The sequence below is a fragment of the Lepidochelys olivacea genome, assembly GCF_965140295.1.
Source record: "Lepidochelys olivacea isolate rLepOli2 genome assembly, chromosome: 12".
NCBI classification, from domain to species: domain Eukaryota; kingdom Metazoa; phylum Chordata; order Testudines; family Cheloniidae; genus Lepidochelys; species Lepidochelys olivacea.
In genome coordinates, this window is record NC_140422.1 from 30,782,144 (window position 1) to 30,806,205 (window position 24,062).

The following is a 24,062-nucleotide window of genomic DNA, read 5'->3' on the forward strand; positions in this document are numbered from 1 at the left end:
GTTGTTAATTGCCTTTGGTCACAGAGCCAGGAATAGAGCCCAGTTTTGCTGACTCCGAATCCAATGTTCTGTCCACTGGACATCAACACCTCATCTACCTACTCAGGAAAATAGTGTCTAAATCCATTCAATTAAAGTATTTAATTTAATGGGCTTTTTTCCCATACCATTGCTAAGCACCACTGATGGTCTGACTTTGTCGTGTCTCCTTTCTGTCAAGATGTTGGACAGCCATATAAACCATATATCAATTAAACAGTGTCTTTTTCCGTATTCACATTTATTTAGTTTCAGTTTACTTGGGCCCATAAGTTCATAGATCACTAGTGATCAGAAATGAGGGTGGGAGGTGGGAAAAAGAACCAATCCTGAGAGATCTTTCTTCCTTCCTCATTCATTGTGCAGAGTTGATGGATCAGGCAGGGGAACTTTCATTCAGCAGCAGGTCTGTGGCTCTAGCTATTAGCTGTGAAAGGAGGCATCAGGAAGATAGGACACTGCCTTTCTCACATCTTGCTTTTCCTCTTTGTGAAAACTGGAAGGATTGGGCTGCCCGTCTACCACATCTCTCGTAAGCAGAGGGCATCACCACATTCTTCTTAACACATGGGACAGTGAGGAAAAGCATGACTGGAAAATCAGAGCAGCCTCTTTTCTTCATCCATGGAGCAGGGGCAGAGGAACAGCTTGTGAAAAGATCCCATTTCTCTTCAGCTGGGGAAGGCTCACATATTGGTAGGTCCCCCCCCCCCTCTTTCTTGCCTGTAGTGGGCAAGACTTAATGAAAGGGGTGGCCCACCTGTGTCTTGCAGGGAGGGGAGCATGCATCCGACACTGAGGCATGTGTTTTAATGGTGTGGATTCTTGAGAGTGAAAAAAAGAGTGTTTCTACTATGAGGGAATATAGGAAGGCAACATCTGAGAAGGCGGAGGGAAGTCTCTACAAAAATCTTGCTCTCCCTTGAAGGGATAAGTGCCTGCAACATCTGTCTCTTGCAGTTGGTATGAATTCAGTTATGTAACAAATCTTTCCCAACTCCAAACTCTTATTATCCCCCATAGCACAACCTAGTGGCATGTGTATTTGGTTAATACATTATCTCCATAATTCTTCACAGCTGTTTATGGAAGCCACGCATTGTGTTTCAGAATTCTGACATGGTCTGTGCCATTTCTAAGTTAGCCTGACCTTGTTTATTAATCCTATAACAATTACCGTTATGCCTACTATGCCGTGAGGTTCCCCAGTGTCAGAATAAAAAGCCAATATTCTCAGCAGCTGCAACTGTTCCACTTGTCAAAAAGCCTCCTACATTAGTTCTCTGAGATGTTACTTGACAATATAATTTTAGAATTTACTATGATTTTAGAGACACTTTAGTTGCTTAGTGCCATCTGTAAGTGATGTGTATGCTATATCTCAAGCAAAAGGAAGAACTCTGTGGAGAGTAGAAGCCTGCAGTCTAACTTGGGGAAATTGAGACACATGGTGGAGCTGCCTAGTATTATTGCCTAGATATGCTGTCTTATGTCTCTTCACTATATCATTTTGGAGCTTTGTGTGTGTTACCAGTTTTGCCCATTACTTTGGGGTACGCTCATTTATTAGGCTTACTCTTCTGAGCGTGGTTTCCTGTAATTCTGTCAATGTTCTGCTTGTGTCACTTGTGTTTTCGTATGGGGCTCTACTTCTCCTTTCTGCGAGTTCCCTCCCAGTGGAGCTGTCCTGCAGGACCTAGGTTCCCCGGAACTGGGTTCTTCCAGCCCCAGATGAACACACACACACACACGTATTAACAGAGCACGTCTGAGTGGACCAGGTCAATCAGCACTTCCAAGCTGTCACGCTTATATGCCTCTGGACTCAGCAGGCTGGGTCAAGCAGCACTTCCAAGCTGCCACCCTCCTAAGCCACAGGTTCAGCATGTCCCTATCCCCACTTTCACATTACACTTGTTCTGGTAGTAACTCACTTGATGAGCCAACCCCACAGGATTTTTGGACATTACAGGGATCTTTAGCTTAGGTAAGAGCAGGGCCGGCTCTAGGATTTTTGCCGCCCCAAGCAAAAAAAATTTTGGCAGCCCCCGCTTTTTGTTTGTGGCCCCCCTACCCCCAGCTCCGCCCCAACTCTGCACCTTCCCCAAATACCCAGTTCCGCCTCCTCCCCCGGGTGTGCTGCATTTCTCCCCCACCATTGCTTCCTGCGGCTCGCTCCCGCCCCCCCGCTGCAACCACCCACCCTAGCTCGCCCCTGCTCCCCTGAACACGCCACTGCTCCGCTTCTCCCCGCTCCTTCTCAGGCAAGGGAGAGGCAGCGTGTTCAGAGGTGAGCAAGGGTGCGGGGGGTAGAGGAACTGCTCCCCGCCCCAGCTCGCCTCCGCTCCACCACCACCACCGCCGCCTGCCCCAAGTGCGCCGCCACTTGGCTTCTCCTCCCTCCCTCCCAGGCTTGCTGCACGAAACAGCTGCTTTGCGCGCAGCAAGCCTGGGAGGGATGGGGGGGTGGCGGTATGCTCGGGGAGCAGGCGGAGGAGGAGCAGAAGCGAGCTGGGGCAGCAGGGGCACATTTCTAGGGGCAGCATGGCTGGCACTGGAATGCCGCCCCTAGAAATGTGTCACCCCAAGCACCTGCTTGTTTTGGTAAGAGAAGCATTGCTGCAGCGCAAATGGGGAAGCCAAAAACACAGGAGAAAGACAGGGAGGGAAGCAACCAGCTTAACCATTCAAGTTATTTATTGCCAGGTAATAACCATACAAGGAGAGCCAAACTAACAAAACAGTTAGAATATTAAATCTAACTTAAATTTGATTACAAAAGTTAGGTTTAGAAAACTACACCTGATCACACAAGTCTGAGTTAGGAAGCTATACCTAGAGTAGAAAAAAAGAGAGAGAGAGAGAGAATTGGGTTCTCACCACTCTGTGAAGCTTTAACCAGTCGGAGCTCCCAGGTGGTCGTGGTGGTAGCTGAGGGTCCAGACTGCTGGAGACAGGCAGAGCCCCCAGCACAATCAGTCAGGAGAAGACGAAGTCCTAATGGAACTGACGCAGATTTTGGATCCAGGCATCAGATCTCTTACTTGAGCATGGGTAGGGGATTTCTGTAGGGAAACAACAGTGGTTCAAGGGACAACACTAGATTTGTTTGTGGGTAAACTGGTGGCTCAAGGGAGTATACCAAAGTTGTTTTGTTCAGGCTAGACAATAGGAACTGATAATTCCTGGCTATGTGTGGTGTTCCTTCCAGGGAGCTCCACAATGCAATTAGGCAGCTTCAGTATTTTGGATACCAATAAAGAATTTGTTACTAGAATTGGTCTGATAACTACTACCTGGGTGTGTGCAGGCGTGAGTTCATTAACAGCTGGAGCAGAGATCCCCCATCACGCAGTGCTTCCCTCCTTTTCTGTGCGGTTCTTGCCTTGGAATCTCTGTTCTCCCTTCTGATGCTAATGGAGATGCCTCCCTGTCCCATCCTCGTTGCAGATCAGGCTAGGAGCATTGCCTTAATCCTGTCACCCTTGTCCGGAGGGGTTTAGGTGTGTCTCCCACTGCCTTTTCATTGCTTTTGGTAAGTCTTTCTTCTGATCAGTTTTGTTTCAAGCAAAGGCTGGGGGTGGGGGGTCCTTCATGAGTCAGACAGGCTGGATCTGTGCCCTGGTTCCCCAAGAACACAGAGCTGACAGGTAACAGGTATTCTACCGACATCTTTTGTTCTTGTCTACACCAGACTTTATAGCTGTTGCTACCACTATTGCAGCTCTACCGGTGGTAGTAATAGTGTGAACTCTAGTGTATAACCACCATATTGTGTAGGCTTGTTCCGAGCAGTTGGATAACACAGTGGTTAACACACCAACAGCTGATTTACATTATCGCTTTCAGATTTGGTACCACAAATGGAGATGCACCAGTAATAGCAAAAGTTGGAAATTTTACAAAACAAACAAAAGCCTAGCGAAGACACAACCCAAATGCTAAGAGCTGTGTGACACCCTAAGACAGCCTGCCTGAGCGAAACTGTGCCAGTATACACCTGCCTATTGTTGTTTGAAAAAATGTCAATAGCTTGTGATGGCCAATCATTCATGACCTATTGAAGGTTTAGGGCCATCCCACTGTTCTGGAACATCAGGTCACTGCAAGATTATTGTATTTACAGAGCTTGGTTTCATCTAGATATGGTGGTGGCTGGCTGGGATAGGAGATATGCTGAGGTGAGGCCAACTAAAGTTCTTATTTTAACTACTGACAGTCTAAGTCCTCTGCTGAAAGTCCTTTACATTCCTGGATGGGGACTAGATAGGGTGACCTTAGGGTGACTGGATGTCCCGATTTTATAGGGACAGTCCCGATTTTGGGGAATTTTTGTTATATAGACACCTATTACCCCCCACCCCGTCCCAATTTTTTACACTTGCTATCTCGTCACCCTAGGACTAGAGCACAGTACCACTAACACAGGGGAGGAGTTCAATAATGAGCCCTGAATGCTGTAGGCCTAACATAAATAGTTGTATGCAATGTTGTTGTAACTGTGTTATCCCAGTATATTAGAGAGACAAGGTGGGAGAGGTAATATCTTTTATTGGACCAGGTTTTGCTTCAACTTTAGCTTCATCACCCACCTTGTCACTATAGATAGCTGTCTATTATATTGCGACAAGGGCTTCTGTTATTTCAACTCTGAAAATTGCAACATACCAAATACCATGAGCCATATAGTACAACAGAATTCAGCTTTTAAATCCACACATACTTGGGGCTTTTGGTCCTCCAAAGAAACTCACAATTGACCAGGAATATGTAGCAGAATAGCAACTCTGGTGTCTATCTCAAGAGAAAACAAATGGTCTCTTGTAGACTACTTTGACTAGAAATCTTAGAATCAGACTCTCTTGCTTCAGTGCCCCTAGTAATATTTCACTTGTGTTGGTGGGTTAAGATGCTGTTTGCTTCCCCAAAGCAATGTTTTGCCACTGTAAAGCATTACACAGGGGAAGCACGCATTGCTCTAGCAATGTTTGCTGGCTTAACGGCATTCTGTCATTGGGAACCGTTCTCTTCAGGTTTATTTCTTTATATTTGGGTCAGCAGCAACCATTTCCCCAGTGCATGAAGGTTTGAAACTTGATTATTTCTGACCTGACAGGGGTCCCTGAGAACTGAACCTTGGACATCAAAGCATAACATAAAATAAACTTTAAAAGTTAATTTTATGTTCAATTATCAATTAATTTATTTGGATTTTTGTAGGATTGGGCAGAGAAGAATAATGTTAATGAATATCTGACTTGCTAGGCATGTAGAAGCTTGAAATGTGAGCCTGTTCGATGGTCCTACTGAAAATAGGACTGTCCTTAAAAAGAAGGTATGGTACTGCACAGTGTGATACCAGCTTGTACATTTTCCACTTTGCTTACTTTGTCATTAGGCTATGGTTAAGCATGATTAAAAATCTATGTCTAAGGCTTTATATATGTTCTTTTATTTAGCAGTAATAAAACACAGTAATAGTGTATTTTGCTACTGCTGTTGAAAGGGAATGTCTTTGTTCACTAAGTAATTAACATGTTGTTGAGGTGAAAATGCAATAAATGTGTCAAAGAAGGCAAGGAGCCAAAACATTGAAGAGCAGAGAAAAAAAATCATATATAGATATAAGAGTGTGTGGAGGTACAAAATAACTATCTATTTCAGTAGCTTAAATACCAGTTAATGAAATTATCAAAATAAATAATATCTTTTGAATTGAGTGATACAGTATATTATATAATACAGTATGTTTATATCTATCTAACACCCTCTTGTATGGTGTTTTTCATGACTAGCTCTTGAAGCACTTTATAAAGGAGGTAAGAATCATTATCCTCGTTTTACAGATGTGGAAACTGAGGCACAGAGCCATGACTTTCCTAAGGTCGCCAGCAGTCTAGTGGCCAACCCAGGAGTAGAACCTTGGTCTCCTGAGGCCTCTATCCAGTAGGTAACACTGCCTCTAAGTGTGTAAATCTTCATTTCAACCCTCCTTACAAAACTGGTTATTTGATCAATAGATTATACAGGCTCTTTTAGAGTCTTTGTGCACATCTTTGCTATGCTATCTTGTTAAATCTCCTGCCTATCCCTAATATGGAGGCAGACTAGGATAATACTATAAAGAGGCATGTTGTAATTATCCTGCACATGTGCAGTAACCAGTTCTCAAACTCTGAAATTAGGAAAAGACCAACCCTATATTAGTTCACTGGGGCAGAGACTTAGCTCATGGAGTAAGATTTGAAAAGCAAATTCTGCAGAACTGGCACAGAGAGATGTTCATTTTATTTGTACCAGTAAAAAACTGCTGTTTCAGGTGAAAATCTACCACATGAGGAAATCGCTTTGTGTGCTCCGGTGATTGACCCCAGTGAGAAGCAGGTGGCATTTCCACCACTGCCCTGCATGAATTTTCCTGTGAGGGGGTCAGCTTCAGCTCCTCCTGCAAAGAACCCCCTACAGATCCTGTGAAACAGCAAGCTCTCTGAGGACATCTGTTTACTGGCCACCACAGTCCACTCTGATGCTGCATGAGTCCCATTTGCTTCTTGAGGCTGCAGCTGTTTTGTGCCCCCAAAGTTTGGTCTGATGGAGTATGTTCTGCCACCTAGAACCTCCACAAAGGTTTACACCAGCATAGAACTTAGACCCATAGGAAATGTCGTGGAGTTACAGACTGCAACAAACTTGTTTGTTCGTTTTTGTTTTTTTTTTATAAACACATTAAAGTACAAGTTTAGAACGGAACACTCAGTTGCTCTTAACTATGCAACTATCGCTTCAGCAGGGACCTCTAGAACATGGGTGATTGTTTTCTTTAATTTCATTTAATTTAATTTCAGAGGGCAGGAAGGAGAAGACGGGGAGAATGCACATTAATGGTTAAGACATAAGTTACTGCAGCCCTGGGGCTGACTTTTGTGTCCAATTTTCAGGCAGCTTTCTGTAGTACTGCCCTTTGCGAGTTATATGCCTCAAGCACAGCATTTCCTAAAGAAAAATGTGAGGGTTTTTCCCCTCAGAAGGAGACCAAAATTCACAATTTGCCTGTGCTCAGAGTGTGTGTGTATGAGTGTTTTCTTGGATGCTCCATGAATTATTCTTTTGACATACTGTTTATTTTTTTCATGAGAAAAACCCTTAATTTAAACAGATCAGGGGGTTGTGCTTAAATTGAGTCAGTTTTCAGACTTGAATAAAATATTTTAATTTTTGCATTACGTGTTTTATGGTAAAGTTTCAGTTAGGAATTGTAAATGAGGATCCTAATCACTATGGCCTGGTTGCTACTGTATATATGACTATAAAAGCCCCCTGTCCTTTGTACCTACGTATTTACATAATGTGTTCTTTATGTTCGTGTCTCATTAAACCTAGGTGTTTAATCCTGATGTCTATGGTCCTCTATTTCTGCCTTTCGTTTATTTCTGCCCTCAGAATCTTTTCACTTTGAAGTAAATAACTCATTTTGCTACATGTCTTAGTGCTATGGAGCGCTGTTAAAATAATTGCACCTAGGCTTCCCAAATGTATGAAAAATGAGAATTCTTGGGAAAAGATTTTGACATCCGCTGAAAAGATGATAATGGTGTAGGCTAACAAGGAGAAATCTGTACACTTTCCTTTCAGTTTGATCATTTATTTTATACCTGTGCATTACTGTTTCTTTAATGTTCGCATATAAAATTCAGTTAAATGTTGTTCCTAAGAGCTGCAGGCAAACTCCCCTGAAAATACCAAGATAATGAACTTGAACCTGAGCTTGCTCCATCAAAGAAATGATTACACACAATGTGTTTTAGCTTTTGGCTTTATTTGGCTTTAATTTATATTATTTTTTTGTCTGTGAAAAGTGCACCTTTAAGATGAGATGTTTGTTGAATCAATATATATCTGTTGGTATTGCTAAGGGATTGCCTTTCTGCTTTCAAATCTCTCCACAAAATACCTGAGTAGGCATAATGTCAAAAATGGAAATAATCAAAATGTATTTAAGGCTCACTTAAAAAATCCATTTAAAAAGTAGGAATGTGGGGTTTTTTTCAGGCATTTTAGGACCATAAATTGAAACACAAGTATTTAAATTATTTTTTTCAAATCTACTCAAACCTGTATTTATGTAGCAATACAGTGAACTTTTCTTGTCGTTTGCATTCATGTTTTTTTTTTAGCAGTTCTGTATTTTAAGACTCCAGTGACCCATAAAAAAGAAAATACTCTAATTTTCAATTTCTTGGTACTGAATATTTCCCTTCCACTGGCTTTGTTTTTATAACAGTTATTTATTTAAGAGAGAGAGAAAAAAAGAGATCTGGGGAGGGGGGCAGGAGCTAAAGAAAGGAATGGATAACTTTGGAAAAATGTCATTAAATGACCGTCCTAGAATCTAATAGGATATAGTCAAACATTTAAAACAAAAACACAAACACAGTGGGGAGAGGAGAGAATGTGGAGCCTCAGACCAAATAAGGTGGCTTCACTTTGAACCAGCCCTTCACTTCCTTTAACTTAAAGCATTTAACTATAGCACTGTTAATGGTGCTCAGAAAGTAAATGTCTGCAATAAGACCAGGGTCCAGAAAATGAATGTTTTTCAAACTTCATAAACCAACATCCACAGAGGGCTCTCAGATGCCATTATGTGGCACTCCAGTCATGACCAAGCTCAGGCCTTAACAGGGAAAACTATCACATAGAACTTTTTTTTTTTCAGAAATCATTTTCATAAAAAGTGCCATCCTTCAGAAATCTATGGTCCCTGAAGGACAAATCTTGATGCTGTGATGATTCACCTGGCCTCAGGGCGAATCATCCTAAATGAAGGATCAAGTGTACCCGTGGAAGGGCAGGTACAGAAAACTAATATTGATAATATTCAGGAAACAGCAACTCCTTCTTCTGAAGTTTGATTTATTTATTTAATTTATTTCTTTTTTCTGTTTAGAATATCTAAAAAGTGCCCAGCCAAGTATTTAAAATTACAAAACCAAAATATGGTACAATCACCTTACCTAGTGTTACCAAGCAGCAGCACGTAATCAAATATTACCATCCTCTCACATGAGCTTATACCTCAATCCCTCTGTTCAAAGGCCACATGATACAAATGGGCCCTGCGGCATTCCCTGAAAGACAACAAATCCAGGGTAATTTAGACTAGGGCTGGGAAGACTTGCCGGAACACTCTGCCAGCTGACTCCCTTCTGTTATATTAAGAGGGAACCCAGCAACAGCACCTCTGCTGACCGCAGCTGTGGTAGTGTATCACGAGGAGGGAAACGGTCAGTAAAGGAGGCGGGTTCCAAGCAACTTATGGCTTGTGTAGATCCCAGAGCACAGGTGTCATGTGCTTCCTCTAGGATGTTCCACACCCCTAGAGGTTGGCTTCCATATGCACCAGTTCCAGCTACTGCATAGATTTGTGATGCACCGCCATGTGGAGCACATTGCAATAGTCTAAACATAAAGTGACAAAGTCATGTATGATGGTAGCTAGGTCAGCATCTAAATGTTAAGGCTGTCCCCATCCAGTGAGGTGTAGATAGAAAAATGCCTTTTTGACCAATGGCACTTGAATGTGCTCTCCGTCTCAAGGGCAGAAACATTCGCCATTATCTCTTCTAGTTGTTTCTCCCAACTACCAGTATCACCTCGATCTTGTCTGAATTGAACTTCAGCCAGCTCTTCCTTGCCCCAGTCTCTGCCAGACACGGGTCAGTCTCTTGTCTGCTCCTGTTGGATCAGTCAAGAAGAAGGAAAAAAGCTAAATATTATCAGCATATTACCCAAGTCTCCTCACTAACCCCACTAATGGCCTGATATTTATATAGCATTGAACAAGAAGGTAAACAAATGGAACCATGCAGTTCTCCATATTAGGGAGATCTTGGAAGTGATGAGCCATTGCCCAATAGAATCTGCTAGGGAAGAATGAAACCACCCCAAGACAGCCCCTCCATTGCTGCTGGAGACCACAGAAAAGCCAGCAATGCCTCATGGTCAATGGTATTGAAACAGCTCCAATAATATTCATATGGACACCCAATCATCCTCCATTGGCGGGAGTTCATTGATCAGCGCAACAAGGGCAGTTTATGTACCAAACCCAGGTCTGTACCCACACTGAGAAGAGTCAAGAAAATATGAGGCAAGTGGATGCTGTGAAAGTTGTCCTGTCAAAAACTTCTCATAACTTTCCCCAAAAAGGAAGGCATGACATTGGCCTAAAGCCAGCTAGATTGTTTATGTTAAGAGGTGATTTCTTGTAGAACGGAAGCACACAGGCCTCCTGCAGCTGCATCAGCATCCTGCCCTCCCTAATCGAGGCATTGACAATTGCCAGTAACAGAGTAACCAGTAATTCCTTGATGGCCTTCACCAGCCAGGAAGGATACAAGTTGTGGACTGAAGTACACCGCCAGCACCTCAGTCAGTGGCATTGATCAGATAAGATAGTGCATCTGTGGTGGCAAGATAGGAGGTAAATGCAGATAGTTTGACCTGAATCCACAAAAAATATAGACATTTTCTCACAAAAGGCAGGACTTGATTTAGATCTTGAATGCAGATGGGCTGGATTAATCAAGCGGTACACCACTTAGTACAAATCTGCTGACTGAGATTTTGCAGATGCTATAGTACAGGCACATAATCTCCTTTTGCTTCCTGTATGGCTATAGCATATTTCAAAACCCACTTTATCATGTAGTCTATCAATTTCAACCCTGGACTTTCATCAGGAGCAGTCTAGCTGTCTTCCCTCTTGCTTCATTCGTTACATGCCATCTGAAGACCAAAGTGACTTGTGACAGTAAAGCCATTGAAGAGGAGGCCAGCGGCCACATGATCAAAATACAATCCTCATATACAATCCTACTAAACCATCAACCAAGTAGGGAAAGTAAAATCTCTCTCTGAAAATCTTCTGGCTCCATTAACCTCTGAGGGCAGAACTTGAAAACAGGCTTTTTTTGCTCCAACAGGACAGCTGAGCCGCATCCTCCCAATCTTCAATCCCAGCCCAAACACCAGATCAAAAGTATAATTAGCAAAGGGCATAATTCTGTAACTTTCTCTAGCAAAGCTCTGATTGTCCTTTGAAATACCCTACTATAGAGGTCTGTTCCCCACCCCTGGTTCAAATGGCTGTGAATTTAACCCTTCCTCAAAGACAGTAGAACTACCCTATGTTCTATGCGCAGCTGTTGTGCTTCAAGAAACACTCTAAGTGGTGGAGAGGCAATTTGTCTAGAATTACTTGGCAACACAACAAGGGACCTCTAACAGTTTCAATGTCACCTATTTTACTACACAGCAATCTCTTCTCTTAAATCCCAGCTCTCTTGACTATGTGCCGTTTAAGCCAATGCTTCTTTCTTGGTTCTATAATGATTTTAAGTCCTACTTTTAGAAGATGTATCCTCTACTGTAATGTAAAAAACTCATCACTGTTTAGTTACTATTTTTTTCCTAAATCTGCAACAGTAATATGGTTCTAGAAGGGTGGTGAGAGCAACTTGAAAACATATTCTTTGTCATAAATGCAAGGAAAATTACCCGTCTGCTGACAAGGAGACATCTGACCCAATATAGTTTCTGGAGAAATTCAAAATGTTCATTATAAAATGTAGGTGCAAAGCAGCAACCACCATCTGTGAAATAGGCTACATTTTCTCTGGAGAGAAACCTGGCAACACTTAGGCTGGGACATATATTCATGCAAGAGAGTGAGGGACTGTTAAAAGAAGCAGGGAAGATACATCAGGATTCCGAGCAGTGTCAGGGGGAAGGGGAATTTACAAAAATGTGAAAAAGTGAAGAATGTGAACTGAGTGGGATGGATGGTTCTGACACTCTTGGGAGAAGTCATACAGGAGAACATAGCCAGCAAGGAGTTGGGAGAGATTTGAAACCAAAATCCTCAAAATTAATAAAACACATTTATGGGCTATTATTTTTATTATAATTTATTTGCATATTTGATAGCACTCAGGGGGCCTCAATTAAGTTCAGGGGCCCACAGAAGAAAGGGACAGTACTTCCCCAAAGAGTGCAAGAGCAATGCAATGTTTTGCTCCCAAAGAGAATTACTCCCACTTGCCCATAGTTTTGGTCAGTATACCACAAGCTTGGAAATACATTCTACCCTTTGGGAAATGTTTAACTGCTGTCACCTCGAAGCCAGTCAATATTTGCTACACACACACACACACACACACACGTGCACGCGCATATATGACCTCTGTGATATTTGTTTACCCCTGATTTATGAGATCCCATTGCACACTATAGAAGAAGAAAACTAAATATGCAAAGGACAGATAGACTTTTAATGGAGTTACTAGCTCAGTGTTTCTCCACAGAAACTGACCTAGAAATTGCTTTTTTAATACACAAGTCAAAATATGCAAATTCGGAATTCAGAGTGGCAGCTTAGAACCTGTATACACTTTGTTAAATTTCTTATGAAGGACAGGGAAATTTCTCATTTTACAAAGGCTGTTCATCAGCTTCTAAAACTGAGGATTGCAGACCACAGAGCTATGTAAAACCTGGGAGAGAGGGGTAGGAGTTGACCCCCTGAGTTTCACCTTGAGTTTCCAGGTCAAGTGAACCAAAACACGTAGAGTGAAATTCAGTGAAAGTACCACATTTCATTTGGTTTTCCTGTGAGATCCATCAGGGTTTGCTTATAAAGACTGTGAATTATTGTCGAATTTGCACAGTGCTTCAAATTTATAACAAAACCCAAAACTGGGAGAATTACTAGCAGTTTCCTTTTGATTGACAATATTTTCTGAATTTTTCTTAGCACCATTTACTTTGCTACCACATGAGGAAATTTCTGGGATGGCTACTACAAGTAGAACTCCTAGTTAATCTGAATTCCCTTGCCATTTTTGCAGAGATTAATCATTTTGTATAAATAAAAAAGTATAAACATCTAGTGCTTCTACCATCACCTTTCTAAATAATAATAATAATTAATAGTAATGTATCCTAGCCCTGTTAAAATATTTGTAATGAAGGAGTGTAAATTTTGCTGGAAGAAGCATTTTCATTCCATATTCTGCTTCCTGATCCTACTCAACAAAAATAAAATTTATTTTTCAAAAGTATATCCATTAGTTATCTTCTCAGTCCCTACAATCTTTCAATGGAAACATAGTTTTCCCTCCTCCCTCCCCGCTCCTTGTTATAACCATAAAGAATCAGTACCATGAATTTCAGTTAAGTTTATGATTAGCCCCTAACTACAGCTGCCATCACATTTGGCAAGGAAACCTCTTCTGGAAGCATTCTTGTCGATAGGTAAACAAGCAGATATGCTGAGCTGGTGGACAGATGAATAGGAAATAGCTTGGTTCCCCATGATAAATCTATCGTGGGTGGAGAGAAGATTCATGTAAAAACATTTGGTTATGTGGTGGTATAGAGGATTAGGCACATGCTATAATTAATGCCAGTAGCAGTAAAAGGACATTAGGGATGTACTGTGTGTTGATTATTTCTTCATTTTGTTTATGCTAGTTTCCTCTCCTTCGCAGCTGTATGGCTATTGCCAAAGAAAGCCCCAGAGACCAAGCTTTAGCCGCTGCTCCTCTGTAACTGCATCATTACCTCGCTCCAAACAAAGTCCTTTTTTTTTTTGTCAATAGAGGATGAAAACATTATTGGATTCAGGAGCTCATAGTAGTCCTATATGCAGCTAGGGACGAGGAGGATAGATTTATGAAATGGACCATTTCAAATGGCATTATCTTCCCACAGTGAGGTACACCTTTCATAAATCATGGGAGAGTGTTTGAAAAATAGAGCATTTGTTATTCCTGCTGTATATTATATTTGCATCCTCCACACTATGATCTTAAGGGGGGGCAGGAATCCTCAGCTTGTTGTTGTTCATTTCTAACAATTAAGGCTTTGTATGTTATAAGGAGAAAAAAAGAAAAGAAGATAATGCAGAAGAAGAATTGGGGAAAAGTTTAACTGTTTTATTTTCCAATTTATTTCAGACTTAATTTTCTAGTGTTGGTAGAAAGCCAACAATTTATTCTTTAAATTTGTGGAATGTTACAGAGCCTTCTATGCCTCATTATGTTGCAGCCAAGCTAATATAGATGCTTTAGGATCAGCTAGGAAGAGGAGCGCAAGTACAACCCAAAGCTTTTTATTATTTGTTATTTATTAATACTGCTTTGTTTTTCTTCTCTGATACTCAAAGTGTCTACTTTGCTACATTAATAAAATGGTCTCTGATGCCTCTTGAACTTATCTGCCATCTATGTATTGTACTGGGAGAAAAGAGAGTCAGTATTTCTTCTGTGTTTCTCACAATCCAATATTGCAATAATTTTACCGATGAATCTGATGCACCTTGGGATAAATGCAGGTCTCTATTAAACCTATAACTAGACTGATGCGAAAAGTCAACATTTATTACACAATATTATTTGTGTGGCTGCTTTAAAAATCATCTCTTTCCTGTGGAGAGGAAAGTTTCTAGCATGTTCTATGGTAGCAACATGTCGTTACTTGTTTTGAATCAAAAAGAGAAGCCTTGATTTTGGCCAATGTATTTTGTCCAGCAATGTTGGAGACAGTGAAGCAAAATTACCTGGTCTTATATATAAAAACCTGAGGAAGTTTTATAGAAAAGGACTAAATTTAAAAATAACATTCTTTATAAAGTCAAGCACTCGAAAGTTTTCAGATTTATGGTTTCCTCTGCAACCTTTATTCTGCCTGTTTGTGAGTAAGTATTATGATATAGTTTTTAATGATATGATCACTAACTATTTTTTCCATAGGACCCAGGCTCGTTCATTGTAGAATATGGATGCACAAGTGGACAGAATTAAAGTTGTATGGGTTACTGCTAACCTAAGTTTTCATAATTTTCAAATGCTTGACTTTGCTACCTAAATAATGGTCTTTTTTAGACTAGGGTTTTTTGGTATGTTTAAATGTTTACACCTTATGTTTTGTATGTTTAGCAGGTGGCCAAAGGTTTCCTGACCAGCTCAAGTGGCAGAACGGAAATGGTGATTTTTAGAAGTTTATACCTCAGCCAAACCCAAATTATAGAATATTATCCTTCTCTTCTCTTCTCGTTTCCCCCTGATCTCTCTCAGTCATGCTTACCAAGAACTTTTGTTGTAGCCAGAACCTAGATGAGAGAAGAATGCTCGTGTGATCATGAAGTTCAAAAATTTATCTGCAGTGGAAAGCTTAAAAAAAAATTAAAACAAAAAGTCAAGGTCAAATTGGCAATTTATTCCTGAAATTTCTGCAGACACTATTACTTCAGATGTTATGAGCCCTGCTTTTCAAGACCTGATTTGGAAAGAGCTTTGGACTCTCAGGTCCTCAGCCTACTGTCCTAAGGACCATTTCCATACTTAGGTATTTGGATCCTGAATATGGTGGGTTGGCATGTGAGATGTTAATTCTCTTCAAGGTTCTTGAGAGTTTGTTACCTCGTTAGAGTGAAATGCACATAGCTTGTGCAAGCTTACTGTATCACGGGTGCTGCTAACTCATGAGCTGAGTGAGGTGATCCCTCTTTATGACATGTATGCATTGATAAAGTTCACAGATTCACTACACATTTCCAGGTAGATATGCCTGTTGTGCTGAAAGAAGATGTAAAGTATTTATCAGACTGCAGCATTCCCAGGAGAGCATTAAAGTTGTAAAAGACAGTTCTCCAACATTCAGCACCATATTTTCTTCTGTTTTCTGGGGAGACAGGAAATGTTCTTGTCTCAAAAAAATTGTGATCCCTGGCCCATAAAAAGTGAGAAGAATGCATAGCAGCTTGTTGAAAACAAATAGCTATAGCTTCCTTCGAGAAAGAGTAGAATCTGATTTCTGTGACTTTGAGAGCTTGGTACACAATAATATTGGTCATGTCACTATGACAGAGGAATTGCTTTTATAGTTGAGCTGTGATGTTTTCTTATGTCTTGAACAATAGTGTATATGATGATAAAAATGGCTCTCTCATGGGTATTGCCACTCCTATTTTGAGGCCATAGTATATTTTTCTGTTGCTGTAACGTGGTTCTGAGTACACCATTCTGTATTCAGTGTTGTTGTAACTGCGTCGGTCCCAGGATATTAGAGAGACAAGGGGGGATGAAGTAATATCTTTTATTGGACCAACTTCTCTTGGTGAGAGAAACAAGCTGTGTCAGTTTTGTCTATCCACTGGTTTTGGTCTTTGCAGTTCTTTACCTCTGGTCAGGATAAGGAATTTCCCATGTGCACCGAGTCATTGAAGGACAGATGGTATTGTACTCCACCCTTGGTATATTAATAGCACAGTTTGCGTGTTTTAAGACTTGAATGTATTAAGCTGTTGGGTAAAGCTAGGATTCATCTCAGGCTGTTTTAACAGCATTGTCAGCTGCAGTGGTTCTGATTTACTGAGTAAGCATGACTATAGGCAAATGATCTTTCTGCATACAGAATTAATTACAATTCAGGACTGATGAACTTTTACGATCTAGTTAATTTTTTAAAGATGCTGTGAATGGTTTATTGAAATTTTTTAAAAAGTGATAGTTTTCTGCCCCTGCTCTCGTAAAATCCTGTCCTGCATTTAATGTTGGCCTAATTTAGTAAAAGATGTAAGTATCTCTTCTCTAAAGCACTATTGTGTAAAGGCCAAGTCAAGGTTTCAGTACACTTCTTTTCAGGTAAACTCACATTGCTTCCTGATGGGCATCCATGAGGTGTTGGATCATGCCAGTGTAGGAGCTTCTGGTCTGCTCTTTTGTCCTTGAATGCCCTTAAAATGATTTTTTAAACAGCACAGCGTAAATTCTGCATAATGGTTACTAAATGCCATCTTATGAAGTGTTATGAATGAATATTAATTTTAAAACAGTATGCTCCAGAGCATGTATGTGTCAAATATTTTTATAGTGCAGACCACCTCATAAACCGGTCCCTCCTATTTCTGATTGTACAGAGCACCTCCCCTCTGATTTGAGATAGACCAAATTGCCTTCCATTCACAATTGCATAACATCCTGGGCCAAGTACAACAATTGCTTATATGGAAAAGTAATATTATGAAGCCATTTACTTGACTCTTCTCCCATTTAAAGCAATGATAAAACACCTAGGGCCTTGTTCCATCTGCTGACCCCCACAAGTCCATAGATCACAACTTTGGAAAGCACTGTTTTATGCATTTAAAGCTTGGTCAGAATTTTGCAGGAACATCTTTTATTGACTGTAAGGTTGCAGTTCTTTGACCCAGTTCATTGTACTCACCTTCTCTAGACTCATAAAGTTTTGTTGTTGTTTTAATCAGAGGATTCTGTGCAAAATGAGGCCATTGGACTTTACATTGCTTGTGGTATCATAGCAAACGGTATCCCCATGAATCCTGCTTCTGCTCTCAGTTACAGTGATGTAAATCCGGAATAATAATAGCATTAGAAAAGGGAACTGTCTCTTGTGTATTAACTTCAAACCCCAGCAAGGACAATTAAAAACTTTGCTAACATTACCTTTGTAAATGATAGGAGAGAAAGGACTAAACATTAGTCTTCCATTAAAAATAGATCAAAAAATACCAAAAGGAGGGGGGAAGCCAGCGAAATAAGAAATTAGGATACCACCACTCAAGGCCTGCAGATGAGGTTGCTAAACATTATGTTTTCTCAGGCTACTCAGATTTTAACTTCCTGTCTGTGCCTGAAGCAATAAAGACAGAAACACTATAATTAGCTTCAAAACCTTTCCTAACAAAAACCCCTCCTGGCTGCAATTTTTTTTATTTTCCCCTTTCGCTAAATTTCTGAATAAATGACAGGACAGTTTTCAGAGTAGCAGCCATGTTAGTCTGTATTCGCAAAAAGAAAAGGAGTACTTGTGGCACCTTAGAGACTAACCAATTTATTTGAGCATAAGCTTTCGTGAACTACAGCTCACTTCATCGGATGCATACTGTGGAGAGTGTAGAAGATCTTTTTATATACACACAAAGCATGAAAAAATACCAAATTGGTTAGTCTCTAAGGTGCTACAAGTATTCCTTTTCTTTTTGACAGGACAGTGTTACTTGCTCAATTTAGGGCACCCCACCTATACCCTACCGAGGGCTCAAGGCATAACCTGGTCAATTTAAGTTCCCCACCTATAACCTACCAAGGGCTCAGGGTGTAAGACACCAATCAATTTAGGCACTCCCACCCTTTCCCTTCCTAGGGCTCAGGGTGTAAGGCAGCTATCCTTACCCACGGGGTTCAGGAAGAAACCTGGTCAATTTAAGTTCTCACCCTTTCCCTCGGGGCTCAGGGCTCTACAGGTCTGTGGAACCTTTTCCCAGTGAAAGAATCTTACACAGCTGTGCTATAAACATCTTTTTATTAGCAAAACACATGGAATACATTTACCAAGCAAATATCTTATGCTCACCACTCCCAGTATACACACAAATTTCACCTGATGGCCAGTCAGGATTCATTCATCTGGGGGTTCCTGGCGATGCCTCTGCACGTCATGGTCTTGTAGAGGGGTCAGAGTTCCAGCCGCTTGATGTTGAACTTCAGTCCAGAAATGGTTCCTGGCAAGCATTGTTATTCATTTACATTATATAGGTAAAACTAGCTCCCTCCTTCAAATGTACTTAATTTATCACATGATCCCACACTCCTAAATAACAAAAACGTTAACCAATTACGCACTGGCATCTATGTGTCCTCCCTCCTGCCCAAGTTCTTTACATTTTATCATTCATGCCCACATTGTAACTGAATTGTGTCCTTCTCTATTTGTGCAGATGGTCAGCATAAAATGCTGGTCAGAGCTTATTTTCCCATTTGTTGAGTCTCTTTCTGAATCCTCCCTAATTTCCCAGTGCCTGGGTGTCTCTACTTTATAACCTTGGTTGTTATAACTCTTGTTAGGGACATTCCTGAGGTGGGGGTGCTTTATCAGCAGCAGAACATTCTTTGTTTCAGTTTTAGTGGTGAACTCCCTGAGTTTCACCCAAGGCTGGTTTTTCTTTGGGGGGTGGGGGGTGTTGATCAGGTCTCTGGGGGGTGTTGATCAGGTCTCAGGCCTACAGCAGGTGCAACCAGAATTTTGAATATTAACTTGGATGAGAGCATGAAAAGCTGTTCCCTTTTCTTGGAGAGTCTGGTTGTGTTATCGTTGAATACAACTGTTCCAACTGGATGCTTGCTTGAAGAATTTTAATTTTCATGCTTGAAAGAAGAAATCTCAGGTTTCCTGGGTGAACTAGCTGTTAATGGATTTTTTAAAAATGTACAATCGATGGCGTAGGAGGGTGTGGACTGTGCTGGGCTCAACATACATACTCTGTGATCAGATAACGTGTTATCATAATGAAGCCGGTGGGTAACACTTTGCATTGTTCAATAAAGCAATTGGTCTGCCCCCCTCACTTAGCCTCTTGAGCACTACAAAGAATAATGGTGCACCTAACTGCTATTTATAACAATTTTCACTTGCTCCAGGGTCTAAATTGGAAACCTAATTTAAGATCTATAAAAAGCTAAATATGTAAAAAAAAGTCCCAAAATGAAGCGAGAGCTGCTGCTCACATGCATTTCAGGCTATTGCTCTCTGATGAGGTTCAAGTTGATCTACCTTGCAGTGGATATATAATTATGTCATTGACAAAACACTAGCAATTAAATCATTTTTTCTTAGGGTAAAGTACTTTTCTTGTTTTATGACCAAGGACAAGCTGCAGAAAGTCAAAGGAAAAACATAGTGTGCTAATCCCCAGCACATGACAGTGGGGAGTGGGGAGTCATGTAAACACTTTGTTTTCATGTTTTGAGAGACATAGGGGGTGAGGGAGGAGGTTCTCTCTTTAAAAAATATCCTTTCCAACATAAGCCAATTTTAGTTATCTTCTTTTTCGCTTCTGGTCAATGTGTCTTCATTGCAGTTCTTCAGAACAGAAAACCTAACATAGGTACCCATGTGCATATATATGTTTATATATACAGATATATATGCTTTTGCGGGTCTGTAGCTGTATACTACAGGTACTGTATACCTGCATGTAGATTTGTAATACAAGGTCTGTGTGTGTGCTCATTTCACAGCCTTTCATGATATTCAGCAGGCTAACACCAACTTTGATAAGGGTATTTGTGGTAACATGTTCGTGCTTTTATGACAGAGTTGGTATCAACAGTTTCGGTATCATTTTTTCTATTTGATTATGAGCGAGTTAGTGTTTCAGCAGAGCCTAATTATCGCTTTTGACTCACCCCAACATATAATGTTGCATGTCATGCTGTACTACTTTTAATTTCACAGCTGAACACATTTCTATTGTTCTAATCCCCCTCTCCAAGTCTCAGCTTAACTCCATCTGGAGGACATGCAAGGTGTATGGCTTCCTGAGGTAGCAGTAGTGATATCTATGGATCACCCTGCCGGGAATGTGAGTGGAACAGTGCAATCCAAATATTCTCCCCTTCAGGAACTAAATGTGTCATTCGTATGGCACATGCTGCCTCTATCAGATGGACTAGTGTTCCTGGGCTGCTGTTGCATGTGAGTGTATCATTCATCAGCATGGTGCTATCGGACCACTGGACTTTCTCTGCTGAAGGAAAAGCTAAATAACAGCTAAGGATGTAAGAAACAAGGAAGAAAGAGTTCAATATCAAATTTTAAAAATGGAGAGGCACCTCACAAACACATCAATAATATTGTTCCTTATTATCTATGTATCTATGTGTTTTTCAGCACGTATGGCAGTGAAAAGAACTGATATTTTAGCTCCCAAAGCCTTTCCTCGTTGCTCTAGCCTTAGCGTCTTGTCATGAGGTTCTGATGTGGCTTCTTCCTGAAAATGTCTGTTGCTCACTTATCCAATTTCTATCAATCTAAAATACTCCTTCATTTCTTGCTTGGGAAAACTTCCAAATGCCTAAGTGAAGTGCAGTCAAATTTTCATGGCCTATGGAAAATCCAGTCTGCATTCTAATGACACCTCTGAAAGTTTCCTACTTTCTTATGCAGCCCACTTATTACCTTCTGAGTTATTTGTCCTCCTCTTCCAAAGAAATCTATTTCAGGGAGTAGCAAAAGTACATAGTATGTGAGTGCTTAACCAAACATCTCGCATTAATCCATTTCAAGCTTTTTCATAAATGCAGACTAAGGGAAGGCTGCTTCCTCACAGATTTAATATCAACATTTTCAGAATCAGATTTCAACATTTTGAACTTTAGAGGTCTCAAGGCAGTATTTTCCCTCTCTTTGTCAAACATCATTGAGGAGATAGGCTTTCATGTTTAAAGAAGTAGTTTATCTTAGACTCTGGATAGATGTAACCAAGGTTTTTTTGTATACTATACCGGTGGCAGCTGTAGATCAAAATTTTAATTGGACACAGTAAACTTACTCAGCTGGACATAAGCTCATTAACTATGGTCACTTTTATATGTTCCTATGAGGTCTATGCTATGACTGCTGGACTGTTCGATGAAATGTGGGTACTCCTGATTATATATTAAACAGTGGTAGGAATAACAAAGTCAGCATTTACAACTAATTACACTACAGTAATATTTGAGACTCTGTAGTTCTTGTATCTCAGAATGCACTATGGGGTAATGGTTTGTAAACGTTATCTTTTAAATTGAGAGTCCACTGTAGCAAGTATGGTGGCAGGATGTTCTCAGATGTGGCCCTCAGCTCTGGAAAATGCTCCTCCACAGCTGTGAAAGATTGTGAATTTGTTGCCCTCATGGATATCATAGAATCATAGGACTAGAAGGGACCTCAAGAGGTCATCTAGTCCAGTCCCCTGCACTCATGGCGGGACTAAATATTATCTATGTTGCATAGTATATCAATTTGCAGAGGCTTTTGCCCAAAGTGCGTCTTGAATATGGGTGTTCTTCTGGCTTGTGAAGTTTCTTTGGACTTGTCTTTTTGTTAACTGAGTTTGTTTTAATTTGTAATTGAGGCATGGAGGGTGTGACTTCCATGATTTGACTTATTAGTGGCTAGATTCTGTGCCCCTTATATAGTACCTTACATCACAGTTAGTTCCACTGGCCTCGATGGGTCTATTCTGAAAGGTACTGCTCACTGTGACTAGGACTGGCATAATCTGCACCAAAATGATGACTGTGAAAAAGATTATTACAATTAAGGTTTATAATCAGAAATACTTCACAACGTGAGTGAAAGTCTATGAATCACGTACTTAAAGATGTGTGGTCTACAGTTATAATAGGACGTTAGCCACAGGTTCTTGGAGCCAACAGGTTATCCCTCTCTGATTTTGTGAGGGAAGAAGTACAAGTATGTTAACCTGTGTGTTGACCATGTAGTTTATTGTAGTTTATTGACCATGTAGTTTATGTAGCATTCAAAGATGACTTTTTGAGGTCACAAGTGAAAACAATGTTAACACCAGTAATTTTGTGGTAGCATGCGTGTTCCGGAAGATAGCATTTATCTGCCCTGAACATGTCAGTTCCCAGTGATCTGGGTTCAGCTTGTAGAGAATAGAGATGTCACAGCTCTTTTTGACTGAGGCAATATGGCTAATGTTTTGTCTGTGAGAAGGATGGAGCCCAACTGCTGCACACCTTTAATCTTGTATCTTCTTTCCTGTAAAGCCTTTGTAATTCATAATACAGTCACGTTACTCAGGAAGGTTTCTTTAGATAGATAGATTCTATCTCTGAGAGCTTAAGTCAAGGGATTTTCAAACAGTCACTTGATTTATGTATGTGAACGTGTAGCTCATAAAAGGACTTTATTTTACAACTTCTTTAGCAATATAGGGAAGAAAACCCCAATAATAATTATAACTCAGTTACTATTATTTTTCTTTTATTCAATGCAACATCATATATTTGTGTGGGTGGAATTCTCATCATTGTATCAATTTGCAAAAGAAAAAATTGCATGGTGAGGAAGATGACCAATGCTTCCACCTTTACTTGAGTTTGTTCCACAGTTCTGTTTTCTTTACTGTGACTGTATTAGCAATTTGATTTCGGTTCTCAATGCTCTTTCTTTAGTTTCACTTATTATACTTTTACATTTGTTAATTTTTGTATGAACCATTTTTCTGTGAGTAGATTCACTATTTCAAATCATTAACAAATACACCATTTTTTCCTCACTTAAATACCTTTTTTTTTAAAGCTCAAATATTATTTGGCCTTATTTTCTCCAGTTCATCTCTAGTCATTAGATGAGTGAAATACCATGGTGCCTTTTTTAAGACTTGGACTAGCTGACTTAACATTCAACCACTCTTGCTTTTTGAGGTTTCTCTTCTTTATTGAAACAGTCCTTTTAATGTCATCTTTAATTTAGTCAGATAATGTCATCAAAATAACATTTACTCTATTTCTGCAAATTCACTGCATTATTAACTAGTGTAACTAGACAAAAAGATGGTATTAAACCCCCATGGAAATATATACTTACAGTAAAAAATGATACAGTTCATAGAGGCTCTATATTTAATTTGCAGTTTCAAAGCACTCTCTATGGAAAGATTTTATGGTTCTGAAATCATTTAAAAGCACGTTTTACTTGAACCCATAGTAGGTCTCCCCATTGCGTGTGTTATGGTTCTTTGCACAGTTGTAAAATAATCAAAAAAATAGGTGTAACAGGACCACAGTTAAAAAAAAATCTTCTGATCATCATCCTTTCAATTGAGTGGGTCTGGGGTCTTTCTAAATTTTAGAATTGATTGAACACTTTTATTTCAAAAATGCTACATTAAAGAACTTGCCTTTCTAACACAGATTTATTTTAATTTGATGCCCTTCTATTTTCTGTCTTAGAGGACACATTCAATTTTGCTGTCCAAAATTAATTTGGATTTAACACCTAAACTGTATTTTAAAAAAGTGTTTGACAGCCCAGCTTTTGTTAACATGAGCTCCTGTTAACATCAAGGTTACATCTTCATATGTGTTGTTATAATCAAGACCTTCTTACAGGCTGCACTCTCTAGAATCATAAAATTAAATATG

The 24,062-nt window shown here is 40.1% G+C and overlaps 1 protein-coding gene across 1 annotated transcript in view; it reads left to right on the forward strand.

The window, feature by feature from the left end:
• Positions 1-24,062, forward strand: part of WWOX (WW domain containing oxidoreductase) — a 689,035-nt gene that overhangs the window by 496,750 nt on the left and 168,223 nt on the right. The window lies entirely within an intron of this gene.